The sequence below is a fragment of the Trichosurus vulpecula genome, chromosome 6 (assembly GCF_011100635.1).
Source record: "Trichosurus vulpecula isolate mTriVul1 chromosome 6, mTriVul1.pri, whole genome shotgun sequence".
Taxonomy (NCBI): Eukaryota; Metazoa; Chordata; class Mammalia; order Diprotodontia; family Phalangeridae; genus Trichosurus; species Trichosurus vulpecula.
This window is the reverse complement of record NC_050578.1, coordinates 113850390-113871207: the sequence shown is the minus strand read 5'-3', so window position 1 is coordinate 113871207 and position 20818 is coordinate 113850390. Positions and strand designations below refer to the sequence as shown.

Genomic DNA, 20818 nt, shown 5'->3' with positions numbered 1-20818 from the left:
AGGTCATAAAAGCAGACAGTGGCAGAGCTGTGATTTGATATCAGCCCCAGTGATTTCAAACTCAGGATGCTACCTACTATACACCTATGCCTTCCCCTGAGTACCTAGGACAGTGTCTTGAACGTGCCTTGAACATTAACAGGTACTTTACCAATGCTTGTGAAATGGACTAGAGAAATATAAGATCCCTGACTTTGGGGAGTTTACAAAATAACGGAGATCAGGGAGGGATAGGATAAGAGAAGTAAACAACTTAATAAAAGCAGACATTTACACAGCGTTTCGAGATTTACTGAGCTCTTTAATACATGAGTTCATTATTATCACTCTGGTTGTACAGAATAGGAAGGGGCGGCTATGAGGTGCAATGGGTAGAGTGCTGGGCTTGGAATCAGGAAGACTCATCTTCATGAGTTCGAATCCAGCCTCAGACACTTCCTAGCTGTGTGGCCCTGGGCAAGTCACTTAACCCTGTTTGCCTCATCTGAAAACGAGCTGAAGAAGGAAATGGCAAACCACTCCAGGATCTTTGCCAAGAAAAACCCAAATGAGGTCACGAAGAGTCAGATATGACTGAAATGACTCAACAATAATACAGAAGAGGAAACTGAGATTCAGAGAGGGGAGGCAATTTGCCTCTGGTCATAGAATTAAATAGTATTGAAGCCTGATATTAAACCAAGCCTCCCATGAATTGAAGTCTTGAGTGCTTTCCACTTTATCATACTGGCTGGGGGTAAGGAGTAAGGACCAGGGAAAGTTTTAGAACTGAAATCATATTTGAGTAAAGTGGAAATTATGTTTGAGTGAGTATGGTATGGATAGGAATTTTATATGCAGACCTTGGGGGGAGGAAGGGAAGAAGGGAAGAAAGGGATCCAGGTGCTGAGAGAAGTCCAAATAACAGCATAAAGGGGGAAGGTGCAGGACACGAATAACTGGGTAGCAAAGAGGATAGAGTTTGATTTGAAGTTTGTACAACTAGGAACAAATCACTTACTTTCTATGAATCTGTTTTCACACCTATGAAAAAGGAGCAAGGATACTTCCCTCTCAGGCTCTAATGAGACGTTTTGGCAAAATAGTTTGCGAATCTTAAAGCAAGTGCTATGTGCAGGAATTCTGTATTATATTTTTGTATTAAATGATACAAATGATAAAATTGTGATTATAGTTAATGATTATATAAAATAAATTACATATGATTAGGGGACAGCAAGTAGTCTAGTGCTGCCTGAGTTTGGAGTGTATAGGGAAGCAGGGAGGGATAAGATTGGAGAGAGAGGCAGAGCCTTCATTTGGAATACAACAAAACCATAGCTGGTTTGGAGATGGGTAATGATAACTCTCAGGGTGGTAGCTGTAATTCCCGACAATGGCATCAAGTGGTAGGGTTTAACTGATTCCTTTCAATGGGGCCCAGGCCCTGGCAGGCTGCTATCACAGCAGTTAGGGTATAGTGTGGAAAGAGCTAGGAGAAGGTGGCCCTTTTCCCACTAGCACTTCAGTGTAGTGTCATGGAAAAAGCACTGGATTTGGCATAAAGAGGCTTGGGTTCCAACCCTAGCTCCAACATTTGCTGGCTGTGTAAACCTTGGGATACGTCACCTTATCTTCTCTGAGGCTCAGTTTTATCATCTGTAAAATGGGAATAATGCTAATACATACTAAAAAACATCCTGGTAAAAAAAAATGCTTTGTAAACTTTAAAGCACTAAAAGAATGTGGACTCTTAGTATTCGGTGAACCACTATGGAGAGAGTACTTTAGATATGTAACCAAAACATAAGCACTATCCCGCTGGGTTCCACTTGCCTGGGTATATACTCTGGTCACACTCTGAATACTCAATGAAACAAAACTGTTTATCATTTTCAAGAAGGCAATTTTCTCCTACGGCGAGTACTCAGACAACCAAAATGGATTCTTCAAAAGCTACGGGGTAACTTGCCGACAGATAACATGGTCATATAATTTTTTATTCTAGTTTCTTTTCCTGAGTTCAAGGGACATAGCTTTTTTTTTTTTAAGCATTTCTGGAAATGCAAGACTCTCTAAGCTGTGTTTCTGCATGTGAAGTGAAGTGAAATGATTATTAGGCAAATAAGCCTGAAAACTTAAGCAACCATTATCCCCTTCTCCCCAGAGAATCTCACAAACAACAAAACCCACGACAAATGCTTTGGTCATCATTATTTGCCTATTATCTAAGGGCCAATTTGGAGTAGGAGATGGAGAACAGACACTAAGTAATTAACATCTGTGTTGAAGACCTGCCTCTGAATCATACTGACTGTGTGACCCTGGACAAGTCCCTTATTGTCTCAGTGTCCCAGATAAGTATCTAAGGCTCTAAATTGCTAAACAGCTGCACAGAGAGTCTCCAGATATGGTCTGAGGACTCCTGGGATTCCCCAAGACCTTCTTAGGGGGTCTGAGAATCCCAAACTATTTTATAATAATATCAATGTTTGAATTTCTAATACAATAAAACCATATACAACCCCAATAAATAAATGCTCTTGGGGGGGGGGGCTCAATAATTTTTAGGAGTGTAAAGAAGCTCTCAGATGAAACAGTTTGAAAACTACTGAGAGTAGGATCTCCATAACAGTTGAGGGAATTCCATGTACAAATGAAATCATAGGCCTAAAGCAAAAGATAAAAATTTTTAAAAATCTGCCTAACTGAAGGCAAAGAGGTTTTATAGGACTGAATCATCTGGACAATTGCCTTTTTCTTCCCTTTTGTCTCTGTAGATTTACTCTCTCCTGGGATTGCACCAGAATTAGCATGCTCACTCAAAAGGGTTGTGACGAGTCAGGGCTGAATATTTCACTAGTGATAGAATATCAGAGAGGCTTCAATTAGAAAAGCAGCCCGGTGTCTGTGGCTAGCCCATGGGACTTGGAATGAGGAAACCTGAAATCAAATCTCCCCATAGTCTCTTATTAACTATCTAAATATTTTTGCTGTTATTCTCAGTCATGTCCAATTCTTCATGACCCCAAGGGGGGTTTTCCTGGCAAAGATACTGGAGTGGTTTGCCATTTCCTTCTTCTATATAGACAAACCATTTAACATCTCAGACCTCTATTTTCCTCACCTCTAAAATGAGAATAGCAATACTGGTACCACCCTCCTATCGAGGTTGTGAGGAAGCTGCTTTGTAAGCCTCTAAAGTGGCATGTGCATATGAATTCTTGTTAGCTATTTGCAGCTTTCTTGTTCTATATGTTCTCCCCACTTGGGAATTCAGAGCACTTTGGACCCTTTCCATTTCATTCGTCATGTGATGTTATACCACCAAGGAGGAATGATCCAGGGGTTGAATAAACACACACACATACACACATACACACATACACACACACACACACACACAAATTATAATAGCAGAAAATGTCTTTTTTTAACCTTTTTAAACCCAGAAGCAATTGTTGCCTTTAAAAAAGGATACTGTTTTTGTTGCTTTGTATTTTGTTGTTGCTGTGTCTGATAATGGATTTCTCGAAGTTAGAAAGATATTGAATTTTTGGACTTTTAGTCATATAGCGTGTCCCAAAAGTTTTAGTGTACTTTTGAGGTACTAAAGTTTAAAATGAGGGGCAGCTAAGTGGCACAGTGAATAGAGTACTGGCCCTGGAGTCATGAGAACCTGAGTTCAAATCTAGCTCAGACACTTGACACTTATTAGCTGTATGACCTTGGGCAAGTCACTTAACCCTAATTGCCTTGCCTTCCTCCGTCCAAAAAAAAAAAGTTTAAAATGACATTAAGGCTCTTGGGACATTCTGTATATTTAGCTGTGCTGAAATCTTATTTCCCTACAAGACTGTAAGCTCCTTAAGGGCAGGGATTGTGCTTTTTTTTTAACTTTGTATTTCCTCTCTCCATGGATTGTTTTATTTCAGTTTGTATCCCTCCCAATAACCACCATAGTGCTTTGCACATAGAGGTGCTTAATAAATGTTCATTAAATGAATGGCCATGGATAGAACCAAGACAGCCTGAAGATAAAAGGATCATTGTACCCTAGAACTTCTCCTTTTGACTCTGATGCCCCTGTGGGCTTGCCTACTTTCATACAGGATCTTGAGGAGGAAGAACAGTATTGTTTCTATTTGTATCCTCAATGCTTTGTACATTGTAAATGCTTAATAAATGCCTTATTCATTCGTTCTTATAGATTTATAGTTGGAAGGGACCTCTGAGGTCACCTAGTCCAAAGCCCTCCTTTTGTAAAGAAGACAACTCAGGCCCAGAGAACAGACGTGATTTACATAAAGCTTGGCATACAATAGGCCCTTAATAAATGCTTGTTGACTGGCTGATAGGCTGATAGGTTGTCCAAGCAGAGACAGGACTGGCAATCAGATCTCTTAACTCCAGACTTACATTTTTTTTCATTGCATTACACTCCTCTTGATATCTACTGTCAATTTATGGAGAATGGAAGAATTTGTAACCAAACAATAAATAGAGGACATTATGAAATGCAAAATGGATAATTTTGATTACATTAAATTGAAAAGTTTTTGCACAAAGGCAATACAACCAAAATCAGGAGGGAAGCAGAAAATTGGGAAAGAGTTTTTACAACCAGTATCCCTGATAAAGGCCTCATTTCTGAAATATATAGAGAACTGAGTCAAATTTATAAGAATACAAGTCATTGTCCAATTGATAAATGGTCAAAGGATATGAACAGGCAGTTTTCAGAGGAAGAAATTAGAGCTCTTTGCAGTCATATGAAAAAATGCTCTAAATCACAATTGATTGGAGAAATGCAAATCAAAACAACTCTTAGGTACCACATCACATCTATCAGATTGGCTAACATGGCAAAACAGGAAAATTATAAATGCTGGAGAAGATATAGAAAATTTGGAACACTAATTCATTGTTGGTGGAGTTGTGAACTGATCCAACCATTCTGGAGAACAATTTGGAACTATGCCCAAAGGGCTGTAAAAATAGGCATATCCTTTGACCCAGCAATACCACTTCTAGGGTTGTATCCCAAAGAGATCATAATAATGGGAAAAACTCACATGTACAAAAATATTTATAGCAGCTCTTTTTGTAGTGGCCAAGAACTAGAAATGGAGGGGATGCCCATCAACAGGGGAATGGCTGAACAAGTTGTGATACATGAATGTAATGGAATACTATTGTGCTATAGGAAATGATGAACAGGCAGAAAAATCTGGAAAGATTTATATGAACTGATGCTGAGTGAAGTGAGCAGAACCAGAAGAACACTGTATACAGTAACAGTCACATTGTGTGATGACTGACTTTGATAGACTTTGCTCTTCAGAACTCCAAAACACTCATGATAGAAAATGCCATCCACATCCAGAGAAAGAAATATGGAGTCTGAATCCAGATTGAAGCATCCTATTTGCTCTCTTTTTTTGTTTTGTTCTGTTCTTTTTTTTGTTGTTGTTGTTTTTCATGGTTCCTTCCATTTGTTCTAATTCTTCTATATAATATGACTAATGTGAAAATGTGCTTAATAAGAATGTCTATGTAGAGCCTATATCAGATTGCATGCAGGAGAGAGAGGTGGAGAGATTGAAAACTTATGAAAGTGAATGTAGAAAACTAAGAATAAATAAATAAAAAAAAAAGAAATCTATTATCAGGTCATCCTATCCTTCCTGTTAGAGGTGGCTGCAAAGAATACTTTGCTGGACAAGAAAAGTCATTACCAAACAATTAGTGGGGCTTCATGTGCCTTGGCCTTTTTCACACCTTGCAATCAGGAAGGAAATAACTTCTCAGGCCTCTCAAAGCCCAGGGAGGGTAGGAATCTTAGCAACTACTTAGCAATTTTGCTCAATCTGATCTGGATTACCAGCCAGGTTTCTAATACAAATTTTCCCTGTTGTCAATCCTGTCCATTTTGGTTTCATTTCACTTGAGTTGTGTAGGTACCTTAAAGCTTAGCTCCAGGACCGAGATGCCCTGCCATACTCAGATCTATTAAACAGAAAGAACTCCTGAAACATTCGTACTGGATGGATTTAAAAAACAAAACAAAACAAAACCAACAACCACCAAAAACCCAATATCCAGCTCTATAGTAACTAGGCTTGGCTGCTTCTTTCTGGGAATTACTCTTGACAGTGACTTGAATCTCATGTTATAGAATTTACAATGGATGCTGCCAGTCCTTGAATTTCCTTGTTTGCTAATGTCTAATGGTTGCATGTGGCCTGAGGTTTTGTGAAGGATTAAGCCTGTGAGGCCGGCTTTGTCTCGAGGGAAACATGATCTCCTTTGTACAGTAGACTAATCTCACCTGATGGAGGCATCTAAATGGTACCTCTGTTCTCTGCAGTCCCAGTGGGAGGGGCCCACCTATTCAATTCTATTTTTATTTTACTTTTACTCCAGGAGATTTATTCATTTGTTTATTGCTTACATTTATCTTTTCTGTGCTGTGGAATTTGGGATTTTGTCCTGGGTCTCCTGGGGGCACTTAGGTAGAATTTGGATTCTTAGATTGCTCTCCTTAAATTACTCTTGTCATTTAATATCCTAATTTCTTTGCAAGAGAACACTTGCTGTTTTTAAGAAGTCTTATCTACTTATAGGAAATGATGCAAAAGGGAAAAAGCAGAACCAGAAGGGCATACAAATGGGCTATAGTTATGTCATAATAATAGTAAGTAATGAATCAGCAAGCATTAAATGAACACCCAGTAAGTGTGGGCATTATGCTAGGCAGTAGATACACAAGGACAAAAAGAAAGAAAGAATCTTTACTCTTGTCTATTGGGGAAGACAAAACATGCATATGTCTATACAGTAGATAAATGATGATGAGGGTGGCAGTAATAATAAAATAGCAATGGGTCAACAGGTATTAATTGAGCACCCAGTGTGGGCACAGTGCTAGTCACTGGGTACACAAAGACAAAAAAAAGAAATAGTCTGCTCTTGTCTACTGGGGGAGACAAAATGTACATATATAAGTCTATATAGTGATGATGATGGAGGTGGTAATGATAATACTTATAATAATGATAACGATAATGTATTTACTTTCACGTATGTTAATGTTCAGTCAAAACAAGTTCAGAAAAAAAAACTGTGGAAAATTTATTTAGCCTCCCTGGGTTTTAGTTTTCTCATCTGTATAGTTAGGGGGTTGGACCAGATGACCTCTTGACATCCAAATCAATCAATCAACAAGCATTCTTAAGTCCCTACTATGTACCAAACTCTCTGTGTTTATAAATTGTTTTTATTTTTATGTTTAGCTATATGATTTAGGGGTCATCGGTGGGTGATGTCATATCCGTATATGCTGTAGCTGTAACTATAAGAGAATTGCCTGGCATACTGGAAAGTTAAGTGATCTGTTCCAGGTCACACAGCCTGGCACATGATAGAGATGGCACCTGAATTCACATCTTCCTAACTCCAAGGCAGGCCCTTCACCCACTGTGTCATGCTCCCTCCCAATTAGGTCAGGGTAAATTCATGAGAAAAATTATTTGTTTAAGAAAATGTCTTTCTTGGTCACTGCTTTGTTATTGCTGTTGTAGACAGAATTCTTTTGTACCATTTGTGGGGACCTGCCACAAATGTTACAGGGAGGTTGCGAAATATCTTAGAAGCATAGTTTTCGAAAGAAAATTGGCACATATGCCTTATACTGGGGTGCAGAAACACACTCAGACATACATAGACATAGACATAGCATTGCTTCTGAATAGAGAGGTTTTTTTTGCTGGTCACACTGACTCAGCATTAGTTTTTTTGGTCTGGGATTTGTGGCTTAATAAAGTCATGAAATGTAGGGAATTCTCAGTGAGAAAATCACTTCTGGAACAAGGTAGACAATTCACCTGTAACCCACAGTCTTACAGAGTTGCTGGAGGGCCACTGCGAGGGCCAGTGATTTGCCCAGGGTCACAGAGTTCATAAATATCAGATGCAGGATTTGGGGCAGGTCTTCCTGATTCCTAAGCTGGCCCTTCTGTCACTATTTAATATTTCCTCAGCATCAGCTTATTACTGGTATTTTTTGTTTTCTTTCTCTACAAGTGATTAAAGCAAAGATTCCATGAATTTTTAAGTAACATTCATGATGGAGCATTATGCATCATAAAACAAAAGGTATTCAGGTTTAATTAGAATGTGAATGCTACCCAGCCACTGCCACCATGACTCAATGATGAAATTAGTTGGGGAGGCCTGAAAGGCCTAAAATCCAGCCTAAAGGCCTAAAATCAATTCAAACGTCCAGAAGGTATACTAATCATAAACCAGTTTTGCCCTTTTGTCTGCCTTCCATGTAAAATCCTCATTAAATCACTCAGCTTCAAGGATCCATGCTTTCTTTTCTGACACATATCCCAACCCCTCCACATCTTAGTAGATGTCCTTCAGAGTTACTGTGGCCAAAAAAGTACAGCCACTAATGATTTTGAGCCTCCAAAACTATGTTGATAATATAATATTATAATAAATATGATTATACTCACTTTAGAGATGATTAAGTTAATTCATTCACTCGTTCATTCAACTAACATTTTTTTAAGCACTTGGTACGTACAGAACCTTGTGCTAAATGCTGGGGGCACACAAAGTTTAGATAAGGCAGTGCCCCAAACTTCCTGGACCTGAGTCCAGTAGAGACATATGACATAAAGGTAGATTGATACAATGAAATGCATGAGCTGATCGGCTGTAATCGGTGATTTCAATGACTGCAGGAAATATATAAAAACAAGCAAGATGAAAGCATCCAATAGGAAGATTTAGTTTTTGAACATAAGAAAGGCGAAGGTGGAAGAGAAGAGAAACAGAGGATGGGGTGAATGAAGAGAGTAGGTCTGACAAGAAGGAATCTTGGCATAGTGTATGCTTGAGGTTAGAGAGAGAGTGGGGTGAATGAAAACAGGTAAGGAAACACAGGAGAGAATGGAATGTCATCAGAGGTAGGCTGTATAATGGAAAGATGAAAGGAACTTTGAGATCATGGAATCTCACTTGATGGAGGAAGAAACTCAGAAGCCCAGAGATGTTAAATAACTTGCCTAAATTGACTCTGTTATTTATAATAACAGAGCTGGGATTCAAACCCAGGTCCTCTGATTACATATCCACTGCTCCTTGCATACCACTCCACTGCCTGGGTCTGAGTCTGTGGCTCAGGCTTTATTGTTGCTTAAAGTTGGGAATGGAATGTTTGGAAGAAGATGATGGAAAACAAATTACACTTTACTAACTGTGCTGCCGTTGCACCCTTAAGTCTTCTGAAACTGACCATCTGTGCTGTCACTATGTTCTCCAGGCCTGTGGGCATTATAATCTGATCTGCTGGTATGCCCAAAGGATTGCCAGCCTTGCCAATGCTGTTAGGACCCCTAGGGCCCTTCCATCTAACCTTCAGCTGAACTCTTCCCTCTCCCCTCGTTTGTGATCCTAGCACTTAGCACAGTGCTTGACACATAGTAGGTGCTTAATAAATTTCCCCCCATATATTTATTCATTCCAAGGTGGCTCAAGTGGGTATGGAGAGTCAAGCCAATACATGTAATAGGATAGGGGCTCTTAGGATTTGGGATAGATGATAGTGACGCACAGAGTCCAGGGCTACTGCTAATGCTTTTAGCTAATAGCGATGCTTACTAATTATGTTTCTGAAAAAGAGCTCTAGAGTGAACTAGGGCAGGAGAGAAGGATTCCAGTTCCCCCTTTTGACTACCTACTTCACTTGGGTATGGAACCATTTCCCTAGACTTTCTCCCACTCTTCTTAGGCTAAGTCTGGAGATATCAGTGAGGTGGGAGAGAGACAGGAAGAGAAGGAAAAGGAGGGGGAGAGGGAAACAGAGAGAAAGAGAGAGAAAGGAAGGGAGGGAAAGAAAGAGACAAAAGGAGAGAAGAGGGAGCAATAAGAAGGGAGAGACAGAAAAACAGAGACACACTAAAGCACGCACACAGACACACCAACACACACAGACAGACAGACAGACACCCCCGCCATGATCCCCAGGGAAGGAACAGCCCTCAAGCAGGCTGACAACATTTCCAGGAGGCTGGTCAACTGAATGTCAAATTAGCAATCTGGCATGCAAACTGAAGAGTTGGATTTAAATAATCAACAACCCCCCCCCCAAATATCCATGTATGTACACATTTCTAGACATACATACTCACAAACTTATAGGTCCAGACCAACAAACACATAGGAGCTAGCATTGTGACATACTGCATAGAGAGCAACATGAAGTCAAGAAGATTTGAGTGTGAATCCTACTCTTGACCCTGGATTTATGACCCTGCATGAATCGCATAAACTTTATGTGCTTCAAGAAGCTCCCTAGGACCTTATTTACTCTGGGAAGTAGTGGAATTCTGATTTAGAATCAGATTTGGGTTCAAATTCTGCCTGCCACAATCACTTTGAACCTATGTGACCTTGAACAAACAGCAACTTGAGTTACAGCTTCTTTATTTGTAAAATAAAGAGGTTGGATTTCAGGATATTTAATGTTGCCTTACAGGTCTAAATAACACACATATCTATATCTATAGCGTACTCATATGAGACTATCCAGGAACCAGAGGGAGAAAGTGTGAAGAAGAGTACTTTGAGATCAATGGAGGGGGCATTTATTCCACCCCCCTCATTTTAAAGATCAGAAAACAGAGGCCAAGGGAGGTTAAATTACTTGGCCCAAGTTACTGGCTCACACAGGTAGTAAATGGCAAAGCCTGGATCTGAACTCAGATCCTTTGACTCCAAAGCCCCCTTCTTGGTTTGCCTTAGGTATAATTTCATTTTTCAAAAGGAGAAGGTCCTACCTGGTATTTTTGCTTCTCTGCAATAGCAAAGAACTGGCTTTCAGGATGGAAATGATGGGTAACCTAGGTGGTAGAGAGGTGAGAGAATGCCCACTCCCTCTTAGCGTTTGTGGGAGAAAAGAAGCGGAAAGCGAGCACAGTCTTACATACACTCTGAATTTGGGGAAAGTATATTTCAAAAGGTCCAGAGGAAAGACAAATGTGATCCCTAGACAAAAGTTGCATAGTCATGACAAGTCATGCTAAGAGGGAAAGGAGATGCTCAAGACTGAAATTCTAAAGAAACAAACCTAAGTGGAGCATTGTAAAGATAATGTCCATGGTGCTGAAGCTAGGAATAAACTGAGGCTGGCAAGGCAAGCTAAGGACAACAAAAGAGCTTTTTAAACTATAGGGGGAGAAAAGAGAGGCTCAAAGAAGGGATAAGATCCTTCTTTGGGAGGTGATAGCAAGATGATAATTAAGAACAAAGAGAAAGCAAAGCTGTTTAATTAGCGTTTTTCTTTTTGCTTCTGTTTTCCAGGCCAAGAAACTGACCTTTACACTGGAAAGAGCAGAACAAAAATGCCAATGGGGAATTAAGGGTCAAGATAAAAAGGGAGATGGTAAGATTGCATGGAGCTGCCCTTGATGAAGTCAAGCCATCTGATTCAGATGAACAACATTCTTAGGTACTAAAAGAATTCATTGTGATTGTTGATCCAGCAAAGACAATGTGAAAGATCTATTGAGAACAGGAGAGGTGCCACAAGTAGAATACTGTGGAAAGAGCACTGGGTCTGGGTTCAAATCTTGCATGTGGCATTTGTTGCCTGTGTAACCTTGGTCAAGTCACCTGGGCCTTGGTCGTCTCATATGTAAAAATGAAGGTGCTGTACTAAGCGACCTCTGAGCTCCCAGTTAGTTTTAATTCTGTTACTGAAGAAGGACAATGTTGTCCTTAGTTTAAAAGAAAAGAGGAGAGACCAGAGTCTGCAAGATTAGTAAGGTGGGCCTGACTTCTGATTCCTGAGAAAATTCTAGAAAATTCTAGAACAGATCATTAATGAGACATGAACAACTAGAAGGAGAAGCAGTGATTGCAAAAACCCCGCATGACTTCATCAAGAACAAGTCATGCCAGACCAAACTAATTCCTTTTTCTGACAGAATTGCTAAGTTCGTACACGAAGGGATGCTGCAGCTAGAGTTTACCTCGATTTAGCAAAGCTTCTGATAAAGTATTTCATCCTATTACTGTGGAGAAGATGGGGGAAATCTGGATGAGATGATAATACAATGTGATAGCTTGAAAACTGGTTGGATGGTTGGAATAGAGAAGTGACTGCTGGCTCAACGTCAATATGACGGGAGGTCTGCAGTGCAGTACCTTGGGGACTGATGATTGGCTCTGTCTGTTCAACATATTTATCAGTGACGTGGAGAAAGGCATACATTGGCATTTGTTGTTGTCGTTTTTCAGGCCTGTCCAACGCTTTGTGACCTCAACTGAGGTTTTCTTGGCAAAGATACTGGAATGGCTTGCCATTTCCTTCTCCAGTTCATTTTACAGATGAGGAAATGGAGGCAAACAAGGTTAAGCGACTTGTCCAGAGTCACACAGCTAGTAAGTAGCTGAGGCTGGATTTGAACTTGGGAAGGTGAGTCTTCCTGATTCCCGAATCCACTGTGCCACCTAGCTATACCAATACATTAACATGCACAACCAATTTGCTAATGACAAAAATCTGGGAAGGATAGTTAGCACAGTGGATGACAGAGTCTGAGTCAAAAAAAGATCTTAACAGGCTATAGCAGTGGCCTAAATCTAAAACTTGATGCTGAGAAAACTGACCTTGATAGAAGGATTAGTCAGAGATAAAAACGTAGGCCTGAATGATCTATCTTTAGTTTAATAATTCTGCATATTAATAACATCTTTCTATAACCTTTCACAAAGTGTTTTTGTATACACTCAAATTGTTATCATCCCCATTTTATAGGTGAGGAAACTAAAGACCAGATTTTAAGTCACTTATCAAGCTAGTAATACCCAACTCAAAATTCCCAGTCTAGTCTTTGTTCTCATTTCTCTGTCTCTCTCCCCCGTCTCTCTCCTTTCCTTTTCTCCTCCTCTTCTTCTTCTTCTTCTTCTCTCTCTCCTCTGTCTCTCTCTGTCTCTCCTTCTCTCTCTCTCTCACTCCCTTTCTCTCTGTGTCTCTCTTCTGTATGTGTCTCCCCCCCCCCCCCATTAACCACATCATGCTGTCTCCCATATACCAACGTGTTTGCTGCCTCCTCAGTGTATTCCTGAGTCATCACAGTGCTGACTCACCCACCTAAGGAGGCCTCTTCCACTTAATTCACAGGGCTTCTGCCTCCCTATCTGCAGTGGAAAGCCTAACAAAGGCGTGGGGCTCCTGCAGAAGCTGAATGAGAACACTTACATCAAAGGGGAAAAGAAGCTCATTAAAGACTATTCTGGTCCTACTTCTTTCCTGGCTGGCCACACCTTTGAAACTCATGCACCTTTCTGAGAGAGGGGGCTGAAGCCCCATGAGGCATAAGCCCATCATCAAAACTCCATTAATATCTATACTGGGGGGATGGAGGGGACACCAAATTATACCCTTGAAGCACAACACTGAAAAGCCAGTGTGCTATGATCCCTCTTGGAGATGTGACTTCGGGGCCTAAGGGAAAAGACAAGCTTTCTAACTGTCTGAAGAGTGACCAGGGACACTGCAGAGTAGCAAGTGTACAATAGCAGCCAATCAGGGCCCGGATGAATGCAAGCTCATTTACAAAGCTGATCTTGGAAGTCTTTATTGCAAATGGCTGGGAGTCTGAACTGTTCTACACGTCATCTAATTGGAAACCAGCTGTTCACTGGTACAATTCCATTTTCAAGTATTCCTTCTCTGTTCTCCCACTTCTGTAATGTGGCACTGTCTGAGACTCAGAGTGTGAACATAATTGGTAGCCATGGGAGAACAGACCGAATGCTGGAATCCCAGAAGCAAATACTGGGAGTAGAAGAGTAGCTTATATTTAGATCTAGAGCTGGAAGGGACTCATTTGTCCTCATTTTACAGAAGAGGAAACTGAGGTCCAGAGAGATTAAGCAATTTGTCCAAGATCACACAGATTATAGGCATCATAGCAAAATTCAAACCCAAGATTCTTGACTCCTGAAACAGTGTTCCTTCCACTGCACTATGCTGGTAAGATTTAGAAGGGGCTTTCTCCATAATACCCCCGTGGCCTCAGATATTTACTAGCTGTGTGACCTTGGGCAATTCACTTAACCCCAATTGCGCTGCCTTCCCCCCTCCAAAAAAAAAAGAGGGTAGCTTCACAATGACATTAGCTAATAAATAGTACTTCCAGCTGAGGTCACTTGGTGTCCAGGATAGAGATCTGGGGTTTGAACCAGAAAGTCATGGGTTAAAATCTTGCCTCTAATACATATTGTTTTTTTAAACTTATCTGAAAATCCTCCGCCCAGATTTACTAATGATCTCTGAAATGCAAGATCAAACAGTATTTTCTCATTTTTTCCTTCCTGACTTCTCTTCGCAGCACTTGATATTGTTGACCACCCTCTTTCCTCCCTGATATTCTTTTTTCTCTGGTTTTTCATGGCATTGCTCTCTCCTAGTCTCCTTTCTGTGAGACTACACCTTAATGGATGTTCATATCCATATTGCAGGCATATCTGCTGTAGGCACACCCTAAGTTTCTGTCCTAGACTCTCTTCTGTGGCCTCTTTACACTCTTTCACATGGTGACCTCATTGGTTCACACGAATTTAATTATCAACACTATAGTTAATGACTCCCAAATCTGCCTTTCCAGCTCTAGTCTCTCCCCTAAACTTCAGCTCCACATCATCAACTGAATATTAGATATGTAGAACTACATGTCCCGTAGAAATGTCAAGATTGCCAAATCTAAAACAGAGCTCATTATTTTCCTTCCGACCAACAGCCCCTCCCTTCAACCATCACTCTAACCGGTGACCTCTTCAAACTTCTCTATTTCTCTCCAGGGCAGTCACCCTAATTCACAACCTTGGCATTATCCTCCATTCCTCACTGTCTGTCATACCACATACCTAATCAGTCACCAAATCTTGTCATTTCTCTCTCTACAGCACCTCCCTCACCTATGTCCCTTCTCTCTACTGACAGCCATTAGCAGAGTTCAAGACTTCCTCACTTCTCGCCTGAACAATTCTAATTGTCTCCTAATTGGCCTCCCTGCCTCAAGTCTGTGCCTTCTCCAATCCATCCTCCACAGAGCTGCCAAAGTGATTTTCCTTAAACATGGGCCTGACCATGTCCCTCCCCTTCTCAATTAACTAAAATAGCTCCCCATTGTCCCTAGCACAAAATTTAAAATCCTGTGTTTGGCATTTAAAGCCTTCACAATCTGGCCCCAAGATAGGTGTTAGGTATCATTATGCAAGGATCCTTCTCTTGTATTCTTCAATCCAGCCAAACCACCTTCTTGCTGTTCCTCTCACATAATAATCCAGCATGGTTAAGAGCACTAGGTTTAAATCTTGGCTCAACCTGTATCTATGACTCTGGGCAAGTCATTTAAATACCCTGTGCCTCAGTTTCCTCATTTGTAAAAATAGGTTTGTGGCAGGGTCTAGATAGCCTCTAAGATCCAATCTAGGGTATGATCCTATTCTTCCAGTCACCAAATGTACTCCTTCCTCACCCTTGACTCCTAGGATACTTTGTTTCCTCCAAAACTTAGCTTAAGAACTACCTTTTACATGACACCTTTCCTGATCCCACAAGCTGCTGTATACCTTGTATTGATTTTGTATGTAATTCTATATGAACATGTTGCCTCTCCGGATAGAGTATAAATTCCTGGAAGGTAAGAGCTGTCTTGTTTTTCTCTTTGTAGTCCCAGTACCTATCTGGCACATAGTATTTAATTAATACTTGTTGATTGTTGATTCTATTCAATTCAATAAGCCTCCTATTTTTGTACCTACTGTTTGCAAGGCACTATGATAGGCAGTGGGTATACAGAGAGAAAAATAAGACAGCCCTTGCCTTCAAGGAGGTTTTATTCTCCTGGAGAGATACAATACATACACCAGCAAATAAATACAACAGACACACAAATTCCATGTTATGTAATCTCTTTCTCACAGGCGAATGTTAGAATAGAGTTCATGGGTAAAATTGTTAGGTTGGGTGCTCCTTATAAATATCTCCTTTTTGGATGCACCCTAAGCCAAAGGCTCCCAATAGGTTCTTATATGTCTCCTGTTCATGGAAAAATGATCCCAAGTATTAGCTTGTGCATTTCTTCTGGGGACTAGGAGATTATTGTGTTATTGAGATATCGAGATGCAGAAAATCCCCCTGGCAAGGCAACCCATGGAGGAAATGGACTGACTCAAGCTAAAAATCTGCCAGGCATGAGACCTGGGACCTCTTATAGTGCTTCACCTGCAATATGAGAGCTGTTAGAATATACAGGGCAGAGACCAGGATTTGGGGCACATTTCCTTTCCCTGTGAGCTCTCCTCTATGTAATAACAGTGGCACAGCAAACACAGCACTGGGCCTGGAGTCAGGAAGACCTAAGTTTGAATATGGCCTCAGAGGCACTCTTTAGCTGTATGACCCTGGGTAAATCACTTAGCCCTTGTGTACCTCAGTTTCTTCATCTGTAAAATGGGGATAATAATAATGGTATCTACTTTGCAGGGTTACTGTGAAGAGCAAATAGATAATGACTGTAAACCAATTAGGACAGTGGCTGACATACAGTATATGCTATATAAATGTTAGCTACTATTGTAGTTGTTGTGATGGTGTTAACCTAGCCAAATAAACCAGAGGCTGCCTAATGCAAAACTCATTCCCCAATACTAACGTATTAGTGAGCTGAGAGTTAAAGCGGGCTAAAGTAAAGTGGATTGGTACGGGTTGGATTTGCTTAATTTCATAACCATACATAGCCAAATTAGGCAATTTGGGCCAAAGAGAGACTCTGGGATCTAAATCATTTAATTGGACCATATAAACTAAAGATCAATTAGACAGTTTCCCAATGATTTAATTATATGGTATGGTCAAGTAAAAAGAGCACTACACTAAGTAATGAGACCTGAGTTCAAATTCTGGCTCTGCAATATACTAGCTTTGTGACTTTAGCAAGTCTGAACATCATTTCTCTCATTCTGTAAAATGAAGATGATAGTACTTCTACAACATACTTCACGAGATTGGCGATGATTGAATAATAGGTATAAAAGTGTTCTATTATCTTTTAAAGAGTTGTTAATGACTGTTACCACGTAACTATTACCACGTAGTAATTTCCACTTCATTTTGTTCTGTGCAGGAACCAATTTGGGGGTGGGGATAGAACCCACACCAATTTAGGGAAGTGCAGAGACTTCACAAGCGACATCTGTGCCTAGGGAAAGTGGTACAAGCTGTTGTGTTGGCCATTCCCAAATCAATTCTTTAAGCCAAATGAAATTGGTGAAGTACGGAGATTAACCTTAGGGAGAGACTTTGGCCCTCAGGACAGGGCTTCATTAGGGGAGAAATTCTGGGACACTAGTCCTAATGGTCATCGTTGGTAGGCCTTTAATGGGAGAGGAAGCAGGATGAGGTTGAGCCAGGGAGCTCAGGGTGCCATATTCTGAAGGAGGAAGCATCTGCCTTTGAGAAGCTTCTCAATTTAACTAAGAATTCCATCTGATCAGATGCTGAGCTCTGTTGTGTTTACTTGACAAAGGAGTACAGGCACTAAGAGCATTGCATGAATTCCACCACCTTGGTGCAAAGGCCTGATTGCCCCTACCTATTTATTGCTCTCGAAAGGAATATTCAGACTTTTTGGTGAGTAGGGTACTATTTAGTATAGTTACTATAGAAGGAGCGTGGAGGAGAGAGGGGAGAATGATGTAAGAATCCTCTGAGGCTAACTGGCCACTTCAAGGAGAAACAGTTGTCTAGGGGAGAGCTGAGCTTATGAAATGAATGATATATTTCATATGGTCTAAATCCCCAAATTGGACCTGAAACACAGACCGCTTTGGATTCTGAAGTAAGACTGAATCCTCTGAACCCTCACTTTATAATAATAATTAACTAATATTTATATAATGCTTCAAGGTTTCCAAAGTGCTTTACATATCATTTCTCATTTTTTTTGTGTACTTAATTATCCTTTGTTTTGAGGAAGAACTGTCCATCAGTGTGAGAGAAAGAGAGGACGTCTGACTGTGACATGTCTGACCCACAGTGCTAACAGCAGGGACGTCCTGGGTTTTTAATGACTTACTCTTTTTTAATTTCCAAGTTTTTTTTTTCCTTTCCAAAGTAGTTACTGACAATAAGCTCAATTTGTATTTGCAGGTAGGAAATAAGAGACCCAGCTCAAAGTTTGGACAGCCAAAGAATGTTTAACAACGAGATCCTTCCCTAATTAAGTTCAAAAGAAGAAAGCTAAACGCCAAAAAAGAATTATCTGCAATACAAAGAAATGCTAGACTCTTTATGAAACAGCCAACCTAAATCTTCCTTTTCTATCTGGGAAGTGGTACTAAACTACTGTCCTAAACCCACCCACAGGGTAGAAAATCCTTTTCCAGAGTCCCCCTGGATTCTCTACTTGATCCAGGTTTACAGTGCTCAAGAAACTCAGCTAATAATAACCAAGATCCTTATGAGCTTGGTTAGTAAATGTCTATCAAGATATTACTCTTCACATCTTATTCTGTACTGTTGGTGTGTTTTTGCTTTATACAAATTCTTCCTGATTGGCTCCACATTTTTTCTTTTTTTTGGATTAACAGCAGGGAATGCTTTAACAGCAGACTAACAGCAATCCACAACAGAGAGCGGGAAGAAATATCCTTCCCTCACCTCCATCACCCTTCTCCTGAAAATAGTAAATATTTCCCTAGAGAATGCAAAGTAATTTTAATATTAGACCAAGAAGAACTTAATTAGGTAGGTAATCCATCTCAAACACGCCTCTATAGTGAATGATATCCCAAAATTGGACATAAATGACTTCTGCAATATTTATAATGATATTTATGTTACTGAATGTACGAAAATGCATATTAATTCCCCCAACCAGACTATCAGAAATCTTAAAAGAGGCCTTGTGTCCAGGACTGGAGAGGCCAAAGTTCTGGTGCACTATGCTCTGGTCAGACCACATAGGGAGTACAGTATTCAGTTCTGGGTACCATTTTTTTAAATTAAAATTTTTGTTTGTTCTTTGACTTGACTTAAGTTTCATTGACATCTTTTATTTTTAAATCATTGTCATTTCTAGATATAACCCCTCATTAACTCTCCACCCCCATGAAGTCTTCTCTTGTTACAGAGTAAAACATTTAAGCAAAACAAACCATACAGTGACGGTGTCTGACAGCAAAAACAACACTCGGCATGAGTGCAACATTTTAAAAAAGGATATGGATAGTCTGGAGAGGCTCTAAAGGGAAAGATAATAGAGTATCAGATAATCAATCGACAAGCATTTATTAAGCGCTTACTATCACGAGTTTAGATAGACCTTGAAGGGACCTTAGAAGCCATCTAGGATAACAGGAAAATAAATTTAGAGCTGGAAGGGAACTTAGAGGCCATCTAGTCCAACCCCTTAATTTTATAGATGAGGAAACTGATGCCCATAGAAGTTAAGTGACTTGCCCAAGGTCACAGAGTTAGTACACCTCAGAGTTGGGATTGGTGTGGGAATTGGGGCTCTTTAGCCTAGAGAAGATAAGGCTTAAGGTAGACATAATAATTTGTTATGCAGAAGAAGGGCTAGACTTTGTTGTGTTGGTCCTAGAGGGCAGAAAGGGCCAAACTGCAGAAGTGGTTGAGCGGTAGATTTCTGTCCTATAAAAGGAAAGGAAAAACTCCCTCCTAGTTAGAGCTATACCAATGTAGAATGGGTTGCTTCAGGAGTGAGGAAGGTTCCCCTTCATTAGTGGTCTTCAGGCAAAAAATGGGTGACTGGAATGTGCTGTCAAGGAGATACTTGTTCAGTTTTGGGTTGGAATAAATGGCCTCTGAGGTCCTTCAGGCTTCTGAGATTATGTGATTATGTAAATGTCAGGATGGGCATGCCAATGAAAGGAAGCATTTCAAGCACATATACATCACTATTCATATGACTTTTTGTTTTTTATTGCATGGTATTGACTGATCACAAGTTTTAAAACTAATTAATCAGAGAAATAAGGAGTTGGAAGTGACCATGGATCTCATCTAGTCCAATGTCCTCACTTTACAGATGAGGGAACTGGGACCCAGAGATGGAAAGTCACTTGTGTTTCTTCACATAACTAGTTAGTGGAAGAGCTAGGGATAGAACAGGGTATTCCTGAGTCCCATCTTCTGTGCTCATTCCACTACAATAGATTGAGCCCCTACGTATCACTATAGGATGGATGGATTATTTTAAATAACAAGGAATAGTGACATTTTAAACATGGAAGAATACTGACATTCCATTTGATAAAAAAGAAAAAAAAGACTGGGGGGTTGGGGGGGAAATCTTTGCTATCAATATTTCTAGTAAAAAATCTGATATCCAAAGTTGATAAAAAAACTGACACAATTTTTTAGGAGGAAAATCTATTCCCTGGTGGATAAATGCTCAAAGGTTGTTCTCAAAAGAAACACAAATGATTAACAACTACATAAAAAGTTGTTCAAATCCTCTCTCCGGTGATGAGAGATATCAAAACAACTCTGAGGTATCACTCTTTAACCATTAAATTGGTGAACATTGATAATGATGAAATTCAATGTTGGCAGTGCTGTGGAAAAGCAGGCACACTATTATGTTGCAGGTGGAGCTGTGAATTGGTGCAATCTTTTTGGAAAGCAATGTAACCATATATAATAAAAATTATTCAACTGTCCAGCCCTTTGACCCAGTGATCTGACTCCTAAGACTTTATCATAGGATCAAAGATCTAGAGGTGAAAG

General features: G+C 40.1%; 1 protein-coding gene across 2 annotated transcripts in view; it reads right to left on the bottom strand.

Annotated features, from left to right (window-relative positions):
• RNF150 (ring finger protein 150) overlaps window positions 1–20818 on the bottom strand; it is a 354105-nt gene that overhangs the window by 121555 nt on the left and 211732 nt on the right. The window lies entirely within an intron of this gene.